The following is a 27,743-nucleotide window of genomic DNA, read 5'->3' on the forward strand; positions in this document are numbered from 1 at the left end:
CCATCGGTTTGTACCAGAAACTCTTTTTGAAACTCTGGGGCTACTAGTACCGGTTCCTGGCACAAAGCTTGCCTAAAACAGCAGAACACTGCTTCTGCTTCAATACTCCAATTAACAATAGTTGAATTCCTTCCTTCTGTGAGATCTGTTAATGGTGCTGCTAGGCTGGCAAAGTTAGGAACAAACCTTCTATAATACCCCACAATACCAAGGAAGGAACACACCTGTCACTTTTTGTGAGTGGATGGTACCAGTTGGGGTTTAATCACCCCTCTCCCTACAACATAACCCAGAGAGCGGGCCTCCTCTAACCCAATCTTACTTTTTTCTGCGTTCACTGTGAACCCTGCCTTTCGGAGCACATCTAAGACGAACTGAATTTTCTGTAAGTGACACTCCCAGTCGTGACTAGAGATGATGACGTTGTCAAGGTAGGCTCCTGAGAAATCCTTATGAGGTCCCAAGACAAAGTCCATGGCCTTCTGGAAAGTGGATGGGGCCCCGTGCAACCCAAATGGCATTCTGGCATATTGCCATAACCTCTCTGATGTGGCAAATGCGTTTTTTTCCCTCTTGGGAAAGTGGAATCTGCCAGTACCCTTTGGTCAAGTCAAGTGGTAATGTATCGGGCTGGCCCTAAGCTCTCGATTAACCCGGACATTGGATACGCATATGGTTTGGAGACTTCATTTAATTTACAAAAGTCATTACAGAACCGCCAGGTTCCATTTGGCTTGGGCACACTATAGGACTTGACCAACTGCTCGAGGACTCTTTAATGAAACCAAGGTCCAGTATACATTTAAGCTCAGCCAAGACAATTTTCCGGCAAAATTTGGGTGTGCGGTTTAAGGTTTTCCCGAATGCCAGGGTCTGTGATATTATGTTCAATTACCAAGGTTAAGCCCAGCAAATTTTAAAACATTTCTTAAATTCTCTGCAGAAATTCCCAGGACTCCTGTTTTTGCGAAGGGTCAAAGGGCCTCTGCAATCCCTACCTTCCTAATCTGGGCTTCTGGATCTTCTAGGACTTTCTGACTGACTGTCAAAACCTCCCTATCTTTCCATGGTTTAATCAGATTGACGTGGTAAATCTGATAGGATTCTCTTTTGATGGACTGATGGACCTTATATTTAACCCTTCCCACCTACTCAACTATCTCAAAGGGTCCTTGCCATTTGGCGAGAAACTTGCTCTCTACTATAGTCATTGGTACAAGAACCCCCAAGTTTAAACTCTGTAACCTTGGCAGACCGGTTGTACACATGACACTGGGCCTTTTGCACAGCTTGCAAATGTTCTCTAACTATGGGCATAAGTTTTGTTATTCGATCTTGCATTTGTGAAATGTGTTCCACCACACTCCGATAAGTGGAAGCTTCTTGTTCCCACGTCTCCTTCACTATATCCAGTAGTCCATGGGGGTGTCTCCCATAAACCAACTCAAAGGGGGGACCTCTCGTATGGCAAACAACAAGGGAGGCAACACGCAATCCAGTCACGACCATCCTCCTCAATCGTTTTCTTTTTGGAATCCCCTTTAAGGTTTTGTTTAACCGCTCCACCAACCCATCGGTTTGTGGATGATACACTGAAGTCAGAAAGTGTTTAAATTTAAACAGTTTACAGAGGGAGGCAACACGCAATCCCAATCACGACCATCCTCCTCAACTGTTTTCTTTTTGGAATCCCCTTTAACCACTTGCTTACTAGGCACTTAAACCCCCCTCCTATCCAGACCAATTTTCAGCTTTCAGTGCTCTCACATTTTGAATGACAATTACTCAGTCATGCAACACTGTACCCAAATGATTTTTTTTTGTCCTTTTTTTCATACAAATAGAGCTTTATTTTGGTGGTATTTGATCGCCTCTGGGTTTTTTATTTTTTGCGCTATAAATGAAAAAAGTCCAAAAATTTTGAAAAAAAAAAGAATTTTTCTTAATTTCTGTGATAAAATTTTGCAAATTTAGTAATTTTTCTTCATAAATTTTGGCCACAATTTATACTGCTACATATCTTTGGTAAAAATAACCAAAAATTTGTGGAAATTATTTGGTCTGTGTGAAAGTTTTAGAGTCTACAAGCTATGGTGCAAATCATAAAAAAAATTATCACATCTGATGGTACTGGTGGCCTATCTCATTTCCTGAGACCCTAACAAGCCAGGAAAGTACAAATGCCCCCAAATAATCCCTTTTTGGAAAGTAGACATTTCAATGTATTTAGTTAGAGGCATGGTGAGTTATTTGAAGTTGTATTTTTTTCCCACAATTCTTTGCAAAATTTTGATTTTTTTTTTCCCCCACAAAATTGTCATTGTAATAGCTCTCTCACATGGCATGTGTATACTACAAATGACACCCCAAAATACATTCTGCTACTCCTCCTGAGTATTACGATATCACATGTGTGTGACTTTTTCACTGCCTGGCCACACACAGAGGCCCAACATGCATGGAGCACCATCAGGTGTTCTAGGAGCATAAATTACACATCACATTTCTCAACCACCTATTACACTTTTGAAGGCCCTGGAGCACCGGGACAATGGAAACACCCACCAAATGACCCCATTTTGGAAAGCTTACACCCCAACGTATAATCTATGAGGCATAATTAGTCTTTTGAATGGTTTATTTTTTTTCAGAAGTTTTTGGAAAATGTGGAAAAAAATGAAAACGCATTTTTTTTTTTACACAAAGTTGTCCGTTTATAAGATATTTCCAACACATAGCATTTAGATAGCAAAAATGACACCCCAAAATACATTCAGCTACTCCTCCTGAGTATTACGATACCACATGTGTGGGACTTTTTCACTGCCTGGCCACATACAGAGGCCCAACATGCATGGAGCACCATCAGGTGTTCTAGGAGCATAAATTACACATCACATTTCTCAACCACCTATTACACTTTTGAAGGCCCTGGAGCACCAGGATAATGAAAACACCCACAAAATTACCCCATTTTTGGAAAGCTAACACCCCAACGTATAATCTATGAGGCATAATGAGTCTTTTGAATGGTTTATTTTTTTCCAGAAGTTTTTGAAAAATGTGGAAAAAAATGAAAACGCATTTTTTTTTACACAAAGTTGTCCGTTTATAAGATATTTCCAACACATAGCATTTAGATAGCAAAAATGACACCCCAAAATACATTCTGCTACTCCTCCTGAGTATGGCGATACCACATGTGTGAGACTTCTACACAGCCTGGCCACATACAGAGATCCAACATGCAAGGAACACAGTCAGGTGTTCCAGGGACACATAGCATGCACATACCAAGAATTACACCCCAAAATACATTATGCTGAGCAAAGCGTAAACAAAAGATTACCTGTGGTTGTAGTAGCGCAGTTGTACACAGGAGGATAGCACTGGTCCAGGCAGCAGGCAGGGACTTGGTCAGCAGTGGCGAACACTATTGTCCAGGCAGCAGGCAGGGTTACTGTCCATATAAAGTCTAGTGTCAGTGCAGGCAGAGATATTGTCCGCAGTGCCAAAAATATTGGTCCTGGTAGTAGGCAGGTCCATGTGGTGTGGTCAGTGTGACAGGCAGAGGCATGACGGCAGTAAGTCCTACAGGCAGAAGTAGGGCCTCGTTCAGGACAGAATGGGGACAGGGGTAGAGGCTTCTCCCACCCAAATCTCTTTGAAGCCTCCGAGTCTCCAGACCCTAATCTAGGATTGAGAAAACAAAAAAAATTGTTTTCTTCATCCAGAAAAACAATTCTGGAGCCCCTCACATATGTGAGACCCCTGTGTTGAATCCCACTAGTCCAGTATCAGGGTACAAGATCAGTCCAAGAGGCAGGCAAATATCACGGTCAAACAGTCCAAGGTCAGTTCCAGATCAGGCAGATGTGTGTACAGAATTGTTAGGCAGAAGCATGGTCGAATAACAGTCCAGGGTCAGTTCCAGATCAGGCAGCGATATGTACAGAATCGTTAGGCAGAAACATGGTGGAATAACAGTCCAGGTTCAGTTCCAGATCAGGCAGAGGTATGTACAGAATCGTTAGGCAGAAGCGTGGTCAAATAACAAGCCAGGGTCAGTTACAGAGGAGGCAGTGGCATAAGGGGTGTGAGGGTAAATTGCAGGAACGGAGGCTTACGTTTACCATACGTCACTAATAATTTAGTGAAGTATGGTAATGGCAAAAACATTCACCTACGCAGAGGCCTGGTTCAGAATGACATTGTGCACAATAAAAAGATGTGTCTCTTCTGAATCCTGCTCTGGTACACACCTTACATTTTTTTGCCGTCGTTGGCCTGTTGGTTTGGGAGGGATCTTATCGGGAAAGTGGCATTCGGAGAGTCGACTTAGAACATCTGATCGGATATTTTCTGGGGGGCCGTTCGGGAATATAAGGGCAGTGAAAACTTCCTCCTGGTAGCCAAGGAAGCGTTTGGGGTTTTGAGTGGAGTTACGATAAATGACATATGAATTGTAGATGGCTAAATGAAAAAAATAAATTGCCACTTTCTTATACCAATGGTATGTCTGTCTTGTAGCAAGGTACGGTTCCAGCATCTAGTCATTCAAGTCGACTCCCCCCATAAACAAATTATAATCATAGATGCATTTAGGTTTCTATATGGGGCCATTTCTTCTGGGTATTTCCATGAAGGTATCATCGTGGATTAAAGATAACATGTACACATCTCTTTTGTCTCTCCACTTCACTGCCAAAATCTCGTTGTTTCGTAGACTTGCCGTTTCTCCTTTTCTCAATTTCTTATTGACCAGACTTTGAGGAAAGCCCTTCCGGTTCTTTTTTACGGTACCACATGCAGGCGTCTTCTTCCGATGAAGGTTGTGGAACAGGGGCAGAGATGTGTAGAAGTTGTCTACATACAGGTGGTAGCCTTTCTCCAGTAGGGGGTATGTGAGGTCCCAAACAATTTTCCCGCTTGATCCCAAGTAGTCTGGGCAATTAGGGGGTTGCAGCTGGGTGTCCTTCCCTTTGTACACTTTGAAGGCATACATGTAACCTGTGACTCGGTCACATAATTTGAATACTTTCACCCCATAGCGGGCCCTTTTACTGGGAATATATTGTTTTATTTTAAGCCTGTCACTAAACTTAACAAGGGACTCATCCACACATATGTTTTGGTCCGGGGTAAACAGCAGGGGGAATAGTGCAGAAAAATAATTTAAAAGTGGACGAATTTTAAAAAGTCTGTCATAGTTTGGGTCATTTCGGGGAGGGCACTGGGTATTGTCATTGAAATGAAGAAACCTCAATATCATGAGGTATCTGTTTCTGGGCATTACCTTGGAGAATACTGGCATGTGTTGGAGGGGGTGGGTTGACCAATAGGACATCAAAGTGTTTTTTTGTGAGTCCCATATTAAATGTGAGCCCTAAAAAAACCTTCAACTCCTCCACCGTTAGGTCTCTCCACTCATAGGGACAGGCATAGTAGGACGTTGGATTATTCAAAATAAATTGCTGTGCATAAAGGTTGCACTGGGCCACAATATTTGACAGCATGTCCTCGGGAAAAATTCTCCGTGTTCATAAAGGTGCGTAAAGGTTGCACTGGGCCACAATATTTGACAGCATGTCCTCGGTAAAAATTAAATTAAAAAAATCTATTGGGGAAAAATTCTCCGTGTTCACCTGGACTCCTGGCTAGGCAGTGAAAGGGGGAATGTTGGCTTCTCCTGAATTAGGAGGAAGCCACAAGGGGTTCTGCAGGGCATAGGGAAGGCTGGCATGGGTCCTTGGCCTTTCTTGCCGAGGCACTGCGGTGCTGGTGGATGGCACTGCGGTGCTGGTGGATGGCACTGCAGTGCTGGTAGATGCCACTGCCTCCTCACCAGAACGTCTTCGTTTGGCGGGCCGAATATCTTCCTCCTCTGAGTCACTCAGTGTTCCACTACTGAGGACTGGCTAATAACTTATGTTCGACTCAGAATCGGAGTCGGAAAGGGAATCCAAAAAAGAGAGCTCCCAGTTGCTCTCGTCGGCCTGGGACAGTATTTGGTACACCTCCTCGGCGGAAAAGCTTCTTTTGGACATGGTTGCTAAGCCTGCACTGATGGGCACTGATGAGGCGGCACTGATGAGCACAGATGGGCACTGAGGTGGCACAGATGGGCACTGAGGTGGCACAGAGGGGCACTGAGGTGGCACAGAGGGGCACTGATGAGGTGGAACAGGTGTGCACTGATGAGGTGGAACAGATGTGCACTGATGAGGTGGAACAGATGTGCAGATGTGCACTGATGAGGTGGCACTGGTGGGCACTGATGAGGCGGCACAGGTGGGCACTGATGAGGTGGAACAGATGTGCACTGAGATGGCACAGATGTGCACTGATGAGGTAACATAGATGTGCACTGATGAGGTGGCACAGATGGGGCGGCACAGATGGGCACTGATGAGGCGGCACAGATGTGCACTGATTGGCACAGATGGGCACTGATTGGCACAGGTGGGCACTGATGAGGTGGCACAGGTGGGCACTGATTGTGCAGATGTGCAGCTGGACACTGATCACCGCTGGGCAGACAGGTGGGCACCGATTGGCACAGGTGGGCACCGATTGGCACAGGTGGGCACCGATTGGCACAGGTGGGCACCGATTGGCACAGGTGGGCACCGATTGGCACAGGTGGGCACCGATTGGCACAGGTGGGCACCGATTGGCACAGGTGGGCACCTATTGGCACAGGTGGGCACCGATTGGCACAGGTGGGCACCGATTGGCACAGGTGGGCACCGATTGGCACAGGTGGGCACCGTAGTGATGGGGCTCTGTAGTGATGGGGCTCTTTATGGATGGGCACTGTACTGATGGGCACTGTGGGCACTGTAGGCACTGTATAGTAGTTTTTGTAACTCACAGATCGCTGACAGAAACTCTCTCTCCTCACACGCTGTCTCTGTGTGAGGAGAGAGAGCCGGCAATGAGAGATGATCGCAAATGTTTACATTTGAGATCATCGCTCATTGGCCATGGCAATCGCGCTGTAAATGGCCGCTGTGATTGGCCATTTACAGTGATCTGTGATTGGCTGTGTCCAAGGGACACGGCCAACACAGAATTTCCCCGTTGCGCGCTCGTGAGCGGGCACGGGGGCGAGGAAAGGGGAGGCTACGGCCGGATGTCAGGTGGTTAAGGTTTTGTTGAACCTCTCCACCAACTGTCGGTTTGTGGATGATACACTGAAGTCAGCAAGTGTTTAAATTTAAACAGTTTACAGAGCTCCTTCATTACTTTTGACATAAAAGGGGTACCTTGATCCGTCAATGGGAGCTCTGTTCTCATGAACATTTGAAACAACTCCTGTGCGATGACCTTGGATGAGCAATTTCTTGAAGGAACCGCTTCTGGATACCTGGTGGCATAGTCAAGGACAAATAAAATGTACTGGTGTCCCCAACTGACTTGGGGGACCCACCAAGTCCATTACTATGCGATTAAAGGGAACCTCGATAATTGGAAGCGGTACCAGTGGACTGCGAAAATGGGTGTTGGAGTGGTTCTTTGACAGGTGGGGCAGGACTCACAGTAGTCTTTAATTTCCGATATACACCAGGCCAATAAAAATGCTGTAAAACACGTTACTGAGTTTTAGCCGTGACCCCCAAGTACATGACAATGAGCCAAATGTAACACGTTAGACCTAAAAGGTTTGGGTACCACCAGTTGTTCCAACACTTCATCATTGACTTTAGTTACTCTGTACAACAAGTCAGGACTCACAGAAAATGGGGAAACTGCATATCCGCCCCAGGTTGCTGTGGTTCATACTGTGGCCTGTTCCCTGGCAGGGATCAAAGTGGAGTCCCTAATCTGAGCACTAAGGAAATCCTCCCGGGAGCCCCCGAGATCTGACAAATCCAGCTCAGAGGAGGTACTTTCTGCTTTCAATCTCGCAAACACCTCTAGGGGACCATTCTTACCTTCTGCAGGTTCAGCCATCAGGTACCTTTCATCAGTATTGACATCCTGCAACACAGTATTATTTACAACCTCGGGTAGTGTGTCCTCCACATAAGAGAAATTTACATCACTCTGTTAGACCACAGTTGCTAGCCCAAGGTGGATTGTGTTTAGTCCCCTAGAGGAAAACACCTCTCGGGCTATATACAGCAACCAAGGAGGGAAATCTCAGACAATCAAGTCTTTCCAGGCTGTATGCAGGACCCCTCTCTGGACAGCAAAACCGACAGATGTTGGTGAAGGAAACGCTTTGGTATAAAGCAGCGTAACACTAGTTAATGATTTAATTTAAATCATCCTGTCAGTCCCTTCTCTGCATTGTCCAGGACTGTCCAGTTCCTTAAAAAAGGCAGAGTATCCTGAGCATCAATGACCAATCTGAAGATGTATGGAAAAGGCAAACCTAAAACAAAATAAAGCATAATATACTGCTGAGGATGGAAGGAGGAGAGTAGTGATAATTGGGGGCGGACCTTTTTAAACCCTCTAAAAAAAAAAAAAACAGACAATACATTTTGCATATGTAGTGGCCACATTTTTGCTCTATAATCTAATGCTATGTTATCCTATGTACAGTGTTATAGCTTAGTATATAGCACCATCTAGTGGTCAAAATATGGTTTCATTTTTGTTGTTTATTTGGCTAAACTGGAAAAGATATCACAGGAAGTAATTGTTTATTGACATTTCACAAGAACTGACCTTCCCATAATGCCAAGCATTTTTACCCAGCAAGACTGAGTGATGAAATGCATGCTGGGTAGGCTATAAAAGAACTCGGCGCGGCCATCTTGGGTCTCTTGGGAACGCGTGGCCTGCCTGTGAACATCTGTGTGGCGGTCTCCAGCGGAGCGCGCCTACACCCATTGCGGAGCGATCCGATCAGCGACCCTGCAGCATATTAGTGAGCTGCACTGACGGCGAGCTAGAACTGAGAAGGATCCAGTGAAGCCTGTCGGAGCCATCTGAGAGTCCCAGAACAACTCGCTGAGCGGAGCGGCGTAGCAGTGTCGGCCGGCTGGAAACAGGACCCTGTGCACCGGAGCAGAACTGTTATATTCTGCAGACCTGGTTGGGTGAGAGGGCTGCTGCCCAAAGTTATATTGACGCACTTTTATACACTTGCACCTATAACACAGTGTTACTGGGACCTGTAGTCCCACAGAGGAGATTCAAAGGATTAAAGACTGAGTTCAATATAGGCCTCAGGCCTGCACTTCACTACAGTTTTGGCACTGTGTTATATCAAGTTACTTGCACCAGAGACAGTTACAGTTTTGCCACACTACAATAATAGTTCAACACCCATATTGCTTTGACCCAGGTTTGTTAACCATTGGATTACAATTTAACCTACACAAAGACAGAAGAAAAGAAGGACTGCCTCTGTTAACGCGAGGCCTTGCATTCTACTGTTCCACAGGGTTATTGTAATATAAAGCAGTGGGAGCTCCCTAGTAAATGAGCTATGCTTTATTAAATTGCAATTGTCCCTTTTACATAGACAGAGCGTGCTGAGAGTGGGACAGTGCCCATAGTGAATTCAGTTTCACTCTGCCATTGGTCCCATTTATAAGATGCAGTTCTAAGGAGTTAATTTGAACAACCTTTATTTGTATAGTACTGATGTAAATTAAATCTGTTGACTCTCAAACTATGTTGGTCTGACAGTACTATTGTTATAATCATTATCTTAAAGCAGATACAGTAAAATCTTGCTTTTGTTTAAGTACTATTGTGTGGAGTGCTGTTTTCCTTTAAAGCGGAGTTCCACACAAAAATGGAACTTCCGCTTTTCGGAACCCTCCCCCCCTCCGGTGTCACATTTGGCACCTTTCAGGGGGGAGGGGGGTGCAGATACCTGTCTAAGACAGGTATTTGCACCCACTTCCGGCATAGACTCCCATGGGAGTCTATGCCTCTTCCCGTCCCCACCGCGCTGTCTGCTGGGAACACACAGCTCCCAGCAGAGAGCGGGGACCACTTGGGACGCGCAGCGCGACTCGCGCATGCGCAGTAGGGAACAGGGAAGTGAAGCCGCAACGCTTCACTTCCTGATTCCCTCACCTAGGATGGCGGCGGCAGCTGCCGAGAACCGAGCGGGTTCTCGACGTCCCCTGCCGATATCGCTGGACCCCGGGACAGGTAAGTGGCCATGTATTAAAAGTCAGCAGCTGCAGTATTTGTAGCTGCTGGCTTTTAATATTTTTTTTTTTTTGGCGGTGTGGGTGAACCCCCACTTTAAATTGTTGACCAGGTGGAGAGCTGGAGGTTAAAGGTAAAGACAAAAGGTATATTATATTATATGTTGTGGAATTGTCTTTTAGTTCTTTTTGCACACTAACATTACACCACAGCTGTGTCAAGGGGACTGAGTCAAATTAAGGGGGCGTAATAGCAGAGTACAGGCCCAATCAAAATATCAGCAGCTCCTTCGGGTGTTGGTGCTACACATATGTTACATTACGTTACTGAATAATTCCCTTTTTAACCTCTTCCCTCCGGCCGCAACCTCTCGGCGGATGGGCTTTAATGGCAAGAGGCTGCATAAATGCGGCCTAAATGTAAACATTTCTGTGCTTAGACTGCGCATCTGTGTGCTCCCAGCACAATTCCTGTCGGGGATCAGAAAGCTCCTGATGCATACTTGCAAACGGGAGCTTTCCGATCATGTGATCGCTGTGACAGCCAATCAATGCAGTCGCCTGACCCAAATGCTCGCCTCTGACTCCTGGCATCTTGAAGCTCTTAAAGAGCTGGGAGGCAGCGTTGGGAAGGTGCTAAATTTTGCTGTGTGGAGTTTCTATACTATAAGGAGGCTCCTTTGCCTTATAGAGTCTCAGTGGAGCCACCCTGACGCCCTGTAAGAAACCAGGCTACTGCCCAAGGACCCATGCACAGCACAGGCAGCACCTAAAAAAATTATTGGACATATAGTACCAAAGATTTAGATTTTGGCTGTACTCAGGGCAGATTTATGAGGAGGAGTAGATTGGAGGGACACATGAAGAAAAAAAAAAAAAGATGGCAACTGAAAAAGAATTTAGGGCGCAAGAAAGAAAATAGCCTTAAAGCAGTATTGAACCCAAAATGAAACATTTATTATATTGGTTATATTACTAAGTGTAGCATTTGTAGTACAACCCTTCAGCCTATTTAGGTATGTTTAATCACTATCGAAAATATCTACAGTATATTACAAGAAAGAATATTAGACTTGCTGGACAGAAAATTGTACTGTGTTGCTGGATACACACTAGTACTGAGTTTTAACACAGTATAAGTAAGACATTAACATGGCAATCGATCTTGGATGTTAGCTAATAGCTTGTGTGATTGGCTCACTGATTTTCCCAGAAGTCCGCACTAAGATATAGGTCAGATTTTAGGCGTGTCTTCAACAAAATGTTATTTTTGATGAAATAGTCCTGAAGGGTTAAAGTAGTATTAGACCCAAATACGAAAATGTAATATATTGCAGCTCACCAATCTTTAGATGTGGTGGCTTAATTAGTTCTTTTTTTTTCTCTGTTTTAACCTGGTGATCTGGCCAGTAACACACTTCCTATACTAGAGTGCCCCACTCTGGATGAAAGATCATAGGGGCACCTTTGGACAGCAGCATTGTCAGTCTTGGGGGAGGGGGGAATTCAATGTAGTAGCAGATTTAGATAAACTAACATCCTAAAGATAACCTCCAGCTCACACTGAAGCTACACAGCAACAGTTTTTTTTCCTTTTGGGATTTTTATATTTTTATATGATATAATATGATATATATCATTATATCATATAAAATATATATATATGATTATATATAGTTTTATATGACTTGATAAAATCTGATCATTGTAAGCACCCCTGTCAGTGTTAAATGGTTTGTCTCAACACTCTGCTACATTTGCAGGGGAGAGTGTTCTGTTGAAAAACAACACACTTACTGGGTGGATCACCAGGTGAAAATAAAGGAAAGAAAGCCTACAATAAAGAAAACTACTGCGGCCCTCACATCTAATAATCGGTAAGCTGCAATATAATAAATGTTTGCTTTTGGGTTTAATACCGCATTAATCACGTCTAAAGGTATTCAGACACTAATATTCCTCACTAGAACTCTGCAAGAGCATCAGCTGAATAATAATGAAAAAAGTCTCTCCCATTTAAATTTGCTTTTCAATTTGACACAAACATAAATACATGACTCTTCCAGGTAAGGGTGCATGCATGCGGGCCACTGGCAGCTCGCTTCTGCTGTGATTACACACAGAGGAAGCCGATTGGCGGGTGCACGGTACGCAATGTTCTCCAGTGCCCGCCGATCGTTAGGCCGAGAGACAGTTCTGACAGGAGGGAAGCAAAGCAGGAAATAAATTCCATCTCTTCCCCTAGTAAAAGCACCTCCCACAGTATAGTAAAACACTGGCTAGGCACACAGTTAACCCTTTGCCCCTGTTGTTAACCCCTTCCCAGCCAGTGTCATTAGTACAGTACATATTTTTAGCACTGATTACTGTATTCGTGTCACTAGTCCCCAAAAAGTGTCAGTGTCTGAATGTCCACCGCAATATCGAAGTCCTGCTATAAGTCGCTGATTGCCGCCATTACTGGTAAAAAAATAAAATTATTCCATAGTTTGTAGACGCTATAACTTTTGTGCAAACCAATTAATATATGCTAATTGGGACTTTTTTTTTACCAAACACATGTAGCGGAATACATATTAGAAAAAATATAATTTCTTCATAAATTTAGGCTATTTTTTTTATTGGATAGGTTTTATAGCAGAAAGTTATATATATATATATATATATATATATATATATATATATATATATATATATATATATATTTTTTTTTTTTTTTAATTGTAGGTCAAAATATATAAATAAATATATATATATATATATATATAGCACAAAAAATGCAGAGGTGATCAAATACCACCAAAAGAAAGCTCTATTTGTGAGAAAAAAATGGCATAAATTTTGTTTGAGTACAGTGTTGCATGACCGCATAATTTTCAGTTAAAGTAATGCAGTGCTGTAAATCTTCTGGAGGTCAAGTGGTTAAACCTTTAAATTGGAGATTGTCTGTGCCAAATTTTTTTTTCACTTAACATCATAGTTCCCTGCTGGGCACTTAACACCAGACTGGCTACATCAATAGGTAAGTAGTTGCAGCCAGAGCAGGTAAACAACGCTATGCATTAGTGTGCCTTTTTTTTATAACATGGGGTATATGAGTGTTGTCTTTTAAAGAATTGTAACAAATTAGAAATCAGTGTTAACAGTTGTGTAATTAAATAAATGAAAGCTTATCTGTGACTCATTGCCAAAATGACTGCCAATATATGCTTCCTGTGCCATTTCTTGGAAATGTAAAAATGGGTTTGGGTATCTCAATTCTTATTGTTTTTTTCTCGATTTTTTTCTGTTCAAGATGAATAAATTTAATTAGCCAAGATGCACAGGGGATATCTAGAGAAATTTTAACATTTTTTTGGCCATTATCAAAAGCAGTGGCTCTTAATGGCTTCAATTTTGTTGACTGACTGATATGGGAACCATATTAAACTGTATTAGATATAGAAGACTGGCGCATTAGTTTTATTCTTATTTTTGACTATCACCTGTCCAACCATTCATGGTTATTCCAACCTTGTTACTACAGTTGTATAATGATTATATTTTTGCTCATGTCACAGCATTGTGTGATATCCATTACTTAGGTTCTATGAACCCATTCTGTATACTACTATTACCTCTATTTAGATATTCTTTTTTTTTATCCTTGAAAGACTCATTTTCAGTGTATCTATTGCAATGTGCTGTATTTACGTGTACCACCAAGTTATATTTATTAAACGTTTGTAAACAAAAAAAAAATATAGAAAACTGATATGGGAACCATATTAAACTGTATTAGATATAAAATAATCTGTTCCACTAGCTGCATGTGTGTTGTGTCTACCCCACCCTTTGCCCACTTTCATGCTAGCCACCGGTTTAGAGAATGGATGATCTCATTACCAAAATATTCTTGCCTTTGTTATTGAACTGAGTTTGAACCAAGCAGTACATTGTAAAGCACAAATCAATAAGGTAAATTACATTTTTCTTTTTTATTTAGATTTCACGTGTTAGGTTTTAATTTTCCTAATGCGTGATTTTCTCTTCTCTCTTCGTGTTCTCTGTTAGTGTTATTTTTTACTTTGTTACTAACTGTTTTTGACAAGGTAAAGTATTTTCATTTCATAATTAGGGATGAGCCGAACACCCCCTGGTTCAGTTCGCACCAGAACCTGCGAACGGACCGAAAATTCACACGAACGTTAGAACCCCATTGACGTATATGGGACTCGAACGTTCAAAATCAAAAGTGCTCATTTTAAAGGCTAATTTTCATGGTATTGTCCTAAAAAGGGTGTGGGGACCCGGGTCCTGCCCCAGGGGACATGTATTAATGCAAAAAAACTTTTAAAAATGGCCGTTTTTTCGGGAGCAGTGAATTTAATGATGCTTAAAGTAAAAAAAAAAAAAAAAGTGAAATATTCCTTTAAATATCGTACCTGGGGGGTGTCTATAGTATGCCTGTAAAGTGGCGCGTGTTTCCCGTGCTTAGAACAGTCCCTGCACAAAATGACATTTTTAAAGGAAAAAAAGTCATTTAAAACTGCTTGTGGCTTTAATGTAATGTCGGGTCCTGGCAATATGGATGAAAATCAGTGAGACAAATGGCATGGGTACCCTCCAGTCCATTACCAGGCCCTTTGGGTCCTGTATGGATATTAAGGGGAACCCCGCACCCAAATTTAAAAAAAGGAAAGGCGTGGGGCCCCCAGGCCCTATATACTCTGAACAGCAGTATACAGGCGGTGCAAACAAGACAGGGACTGTAGGTTTGTTGTTAAGTAGAATCTGTTTGCAATTTTGAACTGGTACATTTTTAAAGTGTAGCTCCAGCCAAAAAAAATCTGTTTTTAAGCTTTTTGGAAAACATAGGGAAGGGTTATCACCCCTGTGACATTTGTTTTGCTGTCTGTGTTCCTCTTCAGAAGATTTCACCTCACTTTTTGTCCCAATGACAAATGTTTTTTGAAAATTTGGGGTTTTTAGTGAAACAAGGATTGGAGATAAAGCATCAGTGGAAAGGAGAAAAGTTTTTCCCATATTAACTCTTACAGGAGAGAATTTCCCTTCCTATGGGGTAGATTTCATCTCACTTTCTGTTGTCTCCTTCCGTTTGCAAGTAGGAGTCGTTTGTAAGTTGGATGTTTGAAAGTAGGGGCCTGCCCTATATACTCAGCAGAAATTTGGGCCTTAGGTGTCGTTGTGGCCTCAACACTGTAAGCCCTCACAGGGCCCTGCTGTGAAATATTAGATCAAGAATTGTAATTACATGCCCCTGTTGAACAGGGCCAGAAAAATTGGGCCTTTGGTGATGGTGGTGCTGGTGCCACAACTATGTAAGTCCTCACAGTTACTCTTGGTGGGCGCTGGAAGGGGCCGTGCTGTGAAATATTAGATCAAGAATTGTAATTACATGCCCCTGTTGAACAGGGGCTGAAAAATTGGGCCTTTGGTGGTGGTGGTGGTGCTGGTGCCACAACACTGTAAGTCCTCACAGTTAATCTTAGTGGGCACAGAAACGGGCCCTGCTGTGAAATATTCAATCAAGAATTGTAATTACATGCCCCTGTTGAACAGGGGCTGAAAGATTGGGCCTGTGGTGGTGCTGGTGCCACAACGCTGTAAGTCCTCACAGTTACTCTTGGTGGGCGCTGGAAGGGGCCGTGCTGTGAAATATTAGATCAAGAATTCTAATTACATGTCCCTGTTGAACAGGGGCTAAAAAAAATTGGGCCTTAGGCACTGGTGCTGGTGCCACAACACTGCAACCCCTCACAGATACTCTAGTTGGAGCGCAGGAACTAGCCCTGCTGCAAAAGAATTGCATCAAAAATTGTAATTACACGCCCCTGTTAAACAGGGGCTGAAAAATTGGGCCTTAGGCACTGGTGCTGTTGCCATAACACTGCAACCCCTCACAGATACTCTAGTTGGAATGCAGGAACGAGCCCTGCTGCAAGGTATTGCATCAAAAATTGTAATTACACGCCCCTGTTAAACAGGGGCTGAAAAATTGGGCCTTAGGCACTGGTGGTGGCGCCCAGAACCAAAAATGTTCTTACAAGCTATCAGCATGATCATTGAGGAGGAAGAGGATAATTACTCAGCATAACAGGATAGTCACTCAGCATCAGCCTAGGCAGACTTTGAAGGGGTCTGAAATTTCAAAAAAAAATATTCGGTTGCATCAGCATCAGGTGCTTGGTAGCTGGTGGTGATCCAAGACTGATTCATTTTTATGAAGGTCAGTCGATCGACCGAGTCGGTGGACAGACGCACCCTGTGATCGGTTACAAAGCCTCTAGCAGCACTGAATGTGCGTTCCGAAAGAACGCTGGATGCAGGACAGGCCAGTAGCTCAATTGCATACTGTGCAAACTCTGGCCAGTGATCCATCCTCAAAACCCAGTAACCCAGAGGATTTTCAGTGGGAAAGGTGTCCAAGTCAGATCTTGCCCCTAGGTATTCCTGCACCATGTAAAACAGACGCTGGCGATGGTTGCTGGAACCGATCATACCTTGGGGCTGCGGACTAAAAAATTGTCTGAACGCATCGGTCAGATGGCCACCTTCTCCACCGCTCCTTCTTTGACTGACCGATGCCTCAGCAACACGTTGTCCAGAAACAGGAGTTTGTAACCTCCCAGTCTCTGGGAACGCGTTGCACAGACCTTTCTGCAAGGCCTCCCGAAGATGTTTCATCCTCTGCTCCCTCTGCGACGGCAAGATAAGGTCCGCAACCTTACCCTTGTAACGTGGATCAAGGAGGGTTGCCAGCCAGTATTGGTCCTTCTCCTTGATACCATGAATACGAGGATCCTTACGCAGGCTTTGCAGGATCAGGGAGGCCATGCAGCGTAGGTTTGCTGAGGCATTCGGTCCAGAGTCCTCTGGGTCACTAAGGACGACATGGTCCGCAGCCATCTCCTCCCAGCCACGTACAAGTCCATGTGTTTCTTGTCACTGATCCCTTAAAGGCTGATGCTGTGTGCCAAGCTCCACCTCCATACTGACACAATCCTTCTCCTCGTCCTCTTCCTGTGTGAGCCTGCGGGCATGCAGGAACACTGTATGGATAAAGGGGGCCTTGAGAGCAAAGGAAGTCCTCCTCTTCCTGCCTCGTTCTGCCTCAAGTGCCCTGTCCATTTTTCCACGCAGCGTGTGCTCCAACAGGTGGACAAGGGGGACAGTGTCACTGATGCATGCACTGTCACTGCTTACCATCCTCATGGCCTCCTCAAATGGTGACAGGACAGTGCATGCATCCCTGATCATGGCCCACTGACGTGGGGAAAAAAAAACAAGCTCCCCTGACCCTGTCCTGGTGCCATAGTCACACAGGTACTCATTGATGGCCCTCTGCTGCGTGTGCAGCCACTGCAACATGGCCAACGTTGAGTTCCACCTGGTGGGCATGTCACAGATAAGGCAGTTCTTGGGCAGGTTAATATCCTTCTTTGTTAGGTCTGCCAGCCGAGCACTGGCATTATATGACCAGCGGAAATGCACACAGACTTTCCTGGCCTGCCTCAGGACATCCTGTAAGCCCGGGTACCTGCCCAAGAACCGCTGCACCACCAAGTTAAGGACGCGAGCCAAATAGGGCACATGGGTCAGTTGTCCCTGTCGGAGGGCGGAGAGGAGGTTGGTGCCATTGTCGCAAAACACCATTCCCGCCTTAAGTTGGCATGGCGTCAACCACCTCTGAACCTGCCCCTGCAGAGCTGACAGAACCTTTGCCCCAGTGTGGCTCCTGTCCCCCAAGCACACCAGCTCAAGCACCGCATGGCATCTTTTGGCCTGCGTACTTGCATAACCCCTTGAACGCCTACGGAGCACCGCTGGTTCCGAGGACAAAGCACAGGAAGAGGAGGGGGTGGAGGAGAGAGGTGTGTCACAATCATTAGTAGTAGCATTTTGGAGGGCTGGTGGCGGAACAACCTCCAACACTACTGCACCTTGTCCTGTATCCTTCCTAGCTGCCAGCAGAGTGACCCAATGCGCCGTGAAACTTAGGTAACGTCCCTGTCTATGCCTGCTGGACCATGAATCAGCGGTAATATGCACCTTACCGCTGACCACCCTGTCCAGCGAGGCCAAGACATTGCCTTCCACATGCCGGTAGAGAGCCAGAATCGCCTTCCGTGAGAAAAAGTGGCATTTGGATACCTGCCACTGAGGAACCGCACATTCCACAAACTCAAAGGGGGCAGAGTCTACCAACTGAAAAGGTAGCAGTTGAAGTGCTAGCAATTTTGCCAAGCTAGCATTCAACCGCTGGGCATGTGGATGGCTGGGAGCCAACTTCTTTAGGCGGTGCAGCAGCTGGGGCAGGGAAATTTGCCTGGTACAATCTGACGTTGGTGTACCGAAAGCAGATTGCCCACAAGTACTTGGCTGTGACACACCTAATTTTACACCTTCATTCCTCTCAGTGCAGGTCTCAGAGAGGATTGAAGGTATAGTGGGGTTGGAGATCTCAGCTGATGAGGAGCAAGGAGAGGTCCTCTTTGTTTGATGTGGGTCTTTTAGATACGCTTGCCAACGAACTGCATGGCAGGTCAACATATGTCTGGTCAAGCATGTGGTGCCCAAGCGGGAGATGTTTTGGCCACACGAGATACACTTGAGACATATGTTGCAAATAGCAGCGGTGCAATCTGATGCACTCGTCTCAAAAAAGGCCCACACCAAAGAACTTTTGGAATAACGCACAGAGACAGCAGCGCCCTGCACATGCGGAGCTTTGCGGTGTGATGCAGTCAGTGTGCTGCCCTTAGGCTGGCCCCTGGAGGGCATCCTGCCTTGTTGGTGATGTGCCTCCTCCTCCTCTCTCCTATCAGGCACCCACGTTGAGTCAGTGACCTCATCATCTCCTCCCTCCTCATCACTGGAGCAAACCTGGCAGTTTGCTGCAGCAATGGGGGCATGACTGCCAGATTGCTGTCCTTCTTGGGCACCCCCTCTGTCCGTGCTCACGTTACTGGCTTCATCTAGCTCAGTATCATCATCAGAGCCTTCTAAAAGCTGGGCATCCTCCTGGAGCATGTACCCAACACTATGGTCAAACAGTTCGAGGGACTCCTCAGGAGGACATGGTGGGGCTAGGGAAGGAGTCACTGATGCCATTGAGCCGAGGGAAGAGGCCGTGTTGGAAGCTGCTTTGCCAGACAAAGTACCCTGAGCATGGGTGAGAGAGGATGAGGAGGATGAGGACGGCTTGGTCATCCACTCGACCAAGTCTTCTGCATGTTGCGGCTCAACACGGCCAGCTGCTGAAAAAAAGGCCAAGCGTGTCCCACGGCCACGTGCCGATGAGGATGCACCGTCTCCACGACCAGCACTGTTGCCTGTAGACACAGAGCCTGCTTGCCCTCTTTTATTGGCTTGTGACTGTCTGCCTCTCCTTGTTGGCCTTCCAGACATACTAATGGCCTGCAGTGAGATGTAGCTGCACTAAGCTGGGATAGATATATATATATATAAAATTCTGATACTGCAGCTAGCAAAATCAACTGCCTGCCTGTAGTATGAGAACACCACCAATCTTCTACATGTAGCTTTAGATGAACACTGTGCAGAGGTTGCACTACACTAACTTGTAGCTTTAGCTGAACACTGTGCAGAGGACGCACTACACCAACGTTAAAATAATGTAGCTGCCTGCGGTAGTGATAGGATCAGGAAAACACCACCAATCTTCTACAGATAGCTTTAACTGAACACTGTGAAGAGCACACACTACACTAACGTTAAAATAATGTAGCTGCCTGCGGTAGTGATAGGATCAGGAAAACACCACCAACCTTCTACAGATAGCTTTAGCTGATCACTGTGAAGAGGACGCACTACACTAACGTTAAAATAATGTAGCTGCCTGCGGTAGTGATAGGATCAGGAAAACACCACCAACCTTCTACAGATAGCTTTAGCTGAACACCGTGAAGAGGACGCACTACACCAACATTAAAATAATGTAGCTGCCTGCGGTAGTGATAGGATCAGGAAAACACCACCAACCTTCTACGGATAGCTTTAGCTGAAAACTCTGCAGAGGTCGCACTAGACTAACGTGTAAATAATGTAGCTGCTTGCGGTAGTGATAGGATCAGGAAAACACCACCAATCTTCTACAGGTAGCTTTAGCTGAAAACTCTGCAGAGGTCGCACTAGACTAACGTGTAAATAATGTAGCTGCTTGCGGTAGTGATAGGATCAGGAAAACACCACCAACCTTCTACAGGTAGCTTTAGCTGAAAACTGTGCAGAGGTCGCACTACACTAACTTGTAGCTTTAGCCAAACACTGAGGAGGACGCACTGCACTAACTTGTAGCTTTAGCTGAACATTGTGAGAAGGACGCACTACACTAACTTGTAGCTTTAGCTGAACACTGTGCAGAGGTCGCACTACACTAACTTGTAGCTTACCTGAACACTGTGCAGAGGTCGCACTACACTAACTTGTAGCTTTAGCTGAACACTGTGCAGAGGTTGCACTACACTAACTTGTAGCTTTAGCTGAACACTGTGAGGAGGACGCACTACACTAACTTGTAGCTTTAGCTGAACACTGTGCACTACACTAACTTGTAGCTTTAGATGAACACTGTGCAGAGGTCGCACTACACTAACTTGTAGGTTTAGCTGAACACTGTGAGGAGGACGCACTACACTAACTTGTAGCTTTAGCTGAACACTGTGCACTACACTAACTTGTAGCTTTAGATGAACACTGTGCAGAGGTCGCACTACACTAACTTGTAGGTTTAGCTGAACACTGTTCAGAGGACGCCCTACACTAACTTGTAGCTTTAACTGAAAACTGTGAGAAGGACGCACTACACTAACTTGTAGCTTTAGTTGAACACTGTGCACTATACTAACTTGTAGCTTTAGCTGAACACTGTTCAGAGGACGCACTACACTAACTCGTAGCTTTAGCTGAACACTGTGAGGAGGACGCACTACACTAACTTGTACAGTAGTTTTAGCTGAACACTGTGCACTACACTAAATTGTAGCTTTAGTTGAACACTGTGAGAAGGACGCACTACACTAACTTGTAGCTTTAGCTGAACACTGTGCACTACACTAAATTGTAGCTTTAGCTGAACACTGTGAGGAGGATGGACTATACTAACTTGTAGCTTTAGCTGAACACTGTTCAGAGGACGCACTACACTAACTTGTAGCTTTAGCTGAAAACTGTGAGAAGGACGCACTACACTAACTTGTAGCTTTAGCTGAACACTGTGCACTATACTAACTTGTAGCTTTAGCTGAACACTGTTCAGAGGACGCAGTACACTAACTTGTAGCTTTAGCTGAACACTGTGCAGAGGTCGCACTAGACTAACGTGTAAATAATGTAGCTGCTTGCGGTAGTGATAGGATCAGGAAAACACCACCAACCTTCTACAGGTAGCTTTAGCTGAAAACTGTGCAGAGGTCGCACTACACTAACTTGTAGCTTTAGCTGAACACTGTGCAGAGGTCACACTAGACTAACGTGTAAATAATGTAGCTGCTTGCGGTAGTGATAGGATCAGGAAAACACCACCAATCTTCTACAGGTAGCTTTAGCTGAAAACTCTGCAGAGGTCGCACTAGACTAACGTGTAAATAATGTAGCTGCTTGCGGTAGTGATAGGATCAGGAAAACACCACCAACCTTCTACAGGTAGCTTTAGCTGAAAACTGTGCAGAGGTCGCACTACACTAACTTGTAGCTTTAGCTAAACACTGAGGAGGACGCACTGCACTAACTTGTAGCTTTAGCTGAACATTGTGAGAAGGACGCACTACACTAACTTGTAGCTTTAGCTGAACACTGTGCAGAGGTCGCACTACACTAACTTGTAGCTTACCTGAACACTGTGCAGAGGTCGCACTACACTAACTTGTAGCTTTAGCTGAACACTGTGCAGAGGTTGCACTACACTAACTTGTAGCTTTAGCTGAACACTGTGAGGAGGACGCACTACACTAACTTGTAGCTTTAGCTGAACACTGTGCACTACACTAACTTGTAGCTTTAGATGAACACTGTGCAGAGGTCGCACTACACTAACTTGTAGGTTTAGCTGAACACTGTGAGAAGGACGCACTACACTAACTTGTAGCTTTAGCTGAACACTGTGCACTATACTAACTTGTAGCTTTAGCTGAACACTGTTCAGAGGATGCAGTACACTAACTCGTAGCTTTAGCTGAACACTGTGAGGAGGACGCACTACACTAACTTGTAGCTTTAGCTGAACACTGTGAGGAGGACGCACTGCACTAACTTGTAGCTTTAGCTGAACACTGTGCACTACATTAACTTGTAGCTTTAGTTGAACACTGTGAGGAGGATGCACTACACTAACTCAGCCTTTCTCAACCAGTGTGCCGCGGCACACTGGTGTGCCGTCAGAGGTTCTCAGGTGTGCCGCGGGATCAGGGGAGAGAAGGGCTGTCAGATGAGCCCGATCTCCCGATCCCCTGCCGAACTGTACATCGGCACTGTGAGAAGCTCCGTCAACCTCAGCAAAGTGAAAGTAAAGTGCAGGGGAGTGTGCTGTGCTCTCTGCTTCCCCCTACAGTGCAGTACCTGGCTGAATGAGGAAACTGGAAAGGTACTGTACTAGAAGCTAGATTCGTTTTAAAAGGGCTTTATACATGTGTCTGTGCATGTGTGTGTGTGCATGTGAGTGTCTGACTGTCTGTGTGTGTGTACATGTGTCTGTATGTGTGTGTGTACATGTGTCTGTATGTGTGTGTGTGTACATGTGTCTGTATGTGTGTGTGTACATGTGTCTGTATGTGTGTGTGTATATATGTGTGTGTGTACATGTGTCTTTATGTGTGTGTACATGTGTCTGTATGTGTGTACATGTGTCTATGTGTGTGTGTATATATATGTGTGTGTGTACATGTGTCCGTATGTGTGTGTGTCTGTATGTGTGTGTGTGTACATGTGTCTGTATGTGTGTGTGTGTACATGTGTCTGTATGTGTGTGTGTATATATGTGTGTGTGTGTACATGTGTCTGTATGTGTGTGTGTGTGTGCATGTGTCTGTATGTGTGTGTGTGTACATGTGCATGTGTCTGTATGTGTGTGTGTGTACATGTGCATGTGTCTGTATGTGTGTGTGAGCATGTGAGTGTCTGTCTGTATGTGTTTGTACATGTGTGTGCATGTGTCTGTATGTGTGTGTGTGCGCATGTGTCTGTATGTGTGTGTGCACGTGTCTGCATGTGTGTGTGTACAAGTGCCTGTATGCCTGTGTGCACATGTATGTGTCTGTATATATGTGTGTGTATGTATATGTATATATATATATATATATATCTTACTTTTAATCCGGACACCCCCCTCCATTCCTGTACCATCAGAACTGCTTTTGTAGGTCTTGTTTGTGATAGCAGCAAGGACTGCTTCTCCTCTGAAAAGCAACCCATGCACAGATCGCTTTTCAGAGGCATTTGACAGACGGTAAAGAGGCATTATGTTGCCTCCTCACCACCTGTTTTAATGCAGCATCACTACACCGCAACCGTGCAATGAACACAGTTGCAGGGTAGTTGCAGTGCAGCCCCATTCACCCTAGGTATACCTCCAGCTGCAGCCACAGCATGTGTACACCCCCAGCTGCTGTCTCTGCAGCTAAAGGGAAAGACGTTGGGGGTGGTAAAAACAGCTTAACCATGTGCTTTTACCACCCCTCCAACCGGACATGTGAACAAGCCCTTGGTTCACATCTGTGTGGCTGCGTGCTGCGTGTAGGGCAGCTCATTCATTTCAATGGGCTTCCCTAACCACAAAAATTCAGGGAAGGAAGTCCCTGACCTTTTTTTTTTTTTTATATTGCACTGCACCAAAAGCACATTTTCCAATGTGTGAAGTACCATTAAGAATTAATGGCACTCCTAAAGAGCAGAGCATTTGTCTGTGTGTCAGGAACGAGTGCGATTTTGCGCATGTTCCGCAACACACAGTAACGTGAACTAAGCCTTGGACTGGGGTGCCTCAAGACTGAAAATACTTTTTAAGGGTGCCCCGACTGGAAAAAGGCTGAGAAACACTGCACTAACTTGTAGCTTTAGCTGAACACTGTGCAGAGGTCACACTAAACTAACTTGTAGCTTTAGCTGAACACTGTTCAGAGGACGCACTACACTAACTTGTATCTTTAGCTGAACACTGTGAGGAGGATGCACTACACTAACTTGTAGCTTTAGCTGAACACTGTGCAGAGGTCACACTAAACTAACTTGTAGCTTTAGCTGAACACTGTTCAGAGGACGCATTACACTAACTTGTAGCTTTAGCTGAACACTGTGAGGAGGATGCACTGCACTAACTTGTAGCTTTAGCTGAACACTGTGCAGAGGTCACACTAAACTAACTTGTAGCTTTAGCTGAACACTTTGAGGAGAACGCACTACACTAACTGTAAATAGTCTAGCTGCCTGACTGTGGTACTAATAGGATCAAAAGAACATCAGCAATTTTCTTCAGGTAGCTGTAAATACTGTAACAACACAAGCCTGCCTGTCAGGAAGATAACAGAAACGGATCTAGCTAAACTGAATACAGTGTGTGTGTGTGTGTATATGTGTGTGTGTGTATATGTATATATATATATATATATATATATATACACACAATACCTGGGATGCATATACATACACAATACACTGTAAGTGCAGCTAACTGACTGACTGTCCTGCCTAATCTATCTAACTTAAATCAAATGACACTGTCTCTCTCTCTGTCTATCTCTCTGTCAAGCCGGAACACACTACACAAGGCCGCCGTGCAGGCGGCCTTGTATAGTGTGGGGCGTGTTCTAAACCCCCTGAGCCATAATTGGCCAAAGCCACCCTGGCTTTGGCCAATTACAGCTCTCTCTACAGACGGCGCTGTGATTGGCCAAGCATGCGGGTCATAGTGCATGCTTGGCCAATCATCAGCCAGCAATGCACTGCCATGCCGCAGTGGATTATGGGCCGTGACGCGCCACACTAATTTGGCGTGAACGGCCCATATCGTTCGCAATTCGGCGAACGATCGAACAGCCGATGTTCGAGTCGAACATGGGTTCGGCTGGAACACGAAGCTCATCCCTATTCATAATATATACAGTATTTATTTCTAACTTTGCTTTTTGGTAGGAATACTGCTTATTTTTTTAATGTTTATTTCTTTATAACTGTTTCAGCTTTCCAACTTTGGTAACCAGTTAGTCTAAAAGCTGGTTTATTCTAATCCCATTATATTTTCTCCTTCCCTACAGCCAGTGTGTTTATACCTCTCCCTAACCACACCAATTCAGATTTTGTTTTTAAAGTAGTAGTTTGACAAAGATTGCCAACTGCTCCTTTTGAAAAATGTTGCTTGGCCCCCATACTAATCTTCTTCCTTCAGTACTTTAAACCACTGGTTCTCAACCTCAGTCCTCAAGTACCCCCAACAGACCATGTTTTGGGAATTTCCTTAGATCAAATCGCTCTTATCAATACCATGTCATTAATATTGATTTACAGCAGCTGTGCAAAGTAAAGGAAAACCTGAAAACATAGCTTGTAGGGGGTACTTAAGTACTGAGGTTGAGAACCACTGTTTTAAACCACTAAATTTTCTGATCTACATACTTGTTCAATGTCATATACCATTTGTGTCGCTGAACCCGGGCACCTTGGGCATGTACCCTAGTTCTATCAAGGCTTAACAGAGTCCATGACTGTTATTGACATTCTTTGATGTATGCAGGCAGGGCTGAGCAGAGGGTTATCCAGCCCATAGCTTGCTGCATAATTCTGGCAAGGTTTAACTCGCCACCAAATGGGGCACACATATATCCCACGACAACGTTTAAGGGGGCACTTTACATAGTCCTGGCAATTTTGGTAATTGCATTAAGAGTCATTCTCAAATAGTGCTCAACTTGTTTCAGTGAAGCCGACTCATTAGCATACATGCCTGCCTACCTGATCCAGTGATGTTCACTGTGTAGCCTTGCCTGGTGTTGCAAAGGGAAACCTCTGCCCAGCTTCTCTTCATACTGTGATAATTTTAAGGTGGTAGGTGTGGCGCTGTTCATAGGAGTGAAATAAATCCTTAAATAGGAATCTTAGTGCTCCAATAACACACTCTAACCGGTGACTAATACCTGAGTTTTATGAACCTGGTAAATTAGATGGTTAAACCTTCCTCTGTAAAAATATATATGTAGCGCCCCCTGGGTCTACTGGGAGCAGGAAGGGGGTACCTTAAGATACAGGGAGTGGACCCTGGTTGTAGGAAAGAGGTTGAGGGGAGGTTTCAGATACCCTTTTTAGCAGATCACTTACAGACTCCTTGAATCAAAGGACAAAACAGCTTTTCTTCTAACAGATCTTGAATATCTGGGTAGATCTCTCTCACAGACCTAGCAACCACTAAGTGCCTGGATAAGCCTCTCTCACAGACTTAGCAGCCAGTAGATGCCTGGAGAAGTCTCTCTCACAAACCTAGCAGCCAGGAGTGTATTACCTTGATTAGATTGTAGAACAGCTTCACAGTACCAGAACCTTTAAGCCATCCGGTGTTACTGTGATGGTAGGTTACATGTAGGTGCGTCCTCCAAGTAAGTTACCAGGCCCTTCTGAGAGACCAGCCTTCATCCTGGCTCTCTCCAGCAAGGGTCCTCCCTTGGATCTCCTCAGCTTGGCTTGGCTTCTTCCATTCAGGCAAGACAGCCTAAGGACCACCTCAGGGGTAGTAGGCCCCAGACAGGCTTCTGGGCCTACTTGCAGAGCTTGCAGCAACGTAGCCTCAGGCCTGGAGGGCCACGAGGTGAGAACTGAGAGCACATGGCACTGTTCAATAAATACCCCTTCCCAGAATGCACAGCGGCAGAAACCTACTGGGTTGTTTCTGGAAAAAGAATATTCATTACAGCTCAACCTAGTTGTTATTTTCACACTGTCCTGTGGTACCAGTGACACCTACTGGCAACAGTGGGAAATGCACAACACAGTCAAGTTTAGAACAGAACCAATAACCTATGTACAATCAATCTGAGCTGTTTACAACTAAAACTAAATTTACACTGTAGCCCCATTTTTGGGAACAGGGGGCTACTTATATATATATAAAGTGACTGGTGCTTTAAATCCAGCTAGTAGTCTAGCAATTAATAATATATCATAAAGTGACAATTAAATGTGCAATCTTATATAAAGTGACCGGTGCTCTAGTGAAAACATACAGTGGGGACGGAAAGTATTCAGACCCACTTAAATTTTTCACTCTTTGTTATATTGCAGCCATTTGCTTAAATCATTTAAGTTCATTTTTTTTCCTCATTCATCTACACACATCACCCCTTATTGACCGAAAAACACAGAATTGTTGACATTTTTGCAGATTTATTAAAAAAGAAAAACTGAAATATCACATGGTCATAAGTATTCAGACCCTTTGCTGTGACACTCATATATTTAACTCAGGTGCTGTCGATTTCTTCTGATCATCCTTGAGATGGTTCTACACATTCATTGGAGTCCAGCTGTGTTTGATTATACTGATTGGACTTGATTAGGAAAGCCACACACTTGTCTATATAAGACCTTACAGCTCACAGTGCATTTCAGAGCAAATGAGAA

At 44.6% G+C, this 27,743-nt stretch overlaps 1 protein-coding gene across 3 annotated transcripts in view; it reads left to right on the forward strand.

The window, feature by feature from the left end:
• The window catches only part of PSD (pleckstrin and Sec7 domain containing), a 765,102-nt gene that overhangs the window by 161,079 nt on the left and 576,280 nt on the right, over positions 1-27,743 (forward strand). For 2 of the 3 annotated variants that reach the window (XM_073596605.1, XM_073596608.1), the window contains exon 3: positions 11,885-11,998. The exons of the other annotated variant lie outside the window; for it this stretch is intronic. The gene's annotated coding sequence lies outside the window, so the exon portion shown is untranslated. The remainder of the gene's footprint in view (positions 1-11,884; positions 11,999-27,743) is intronic. 3 annotated transcript variants of the gene reach the window in all.

This window comes from Aquarana catesbeiana, linkage group LG08 (assembly GCF_042186555.1).
Source record: "Aquarana catesbeiana isolate 2022-GZ linkage group LG08, ASM4218655v1, whole genome shotgun sequence".
NCBI classification, from domain to species: Eukaryota; Metazoa; Chordata; class Amphibia; order Anura; family Ranidae; genus Aquarana; species Aquarana catesbeiana.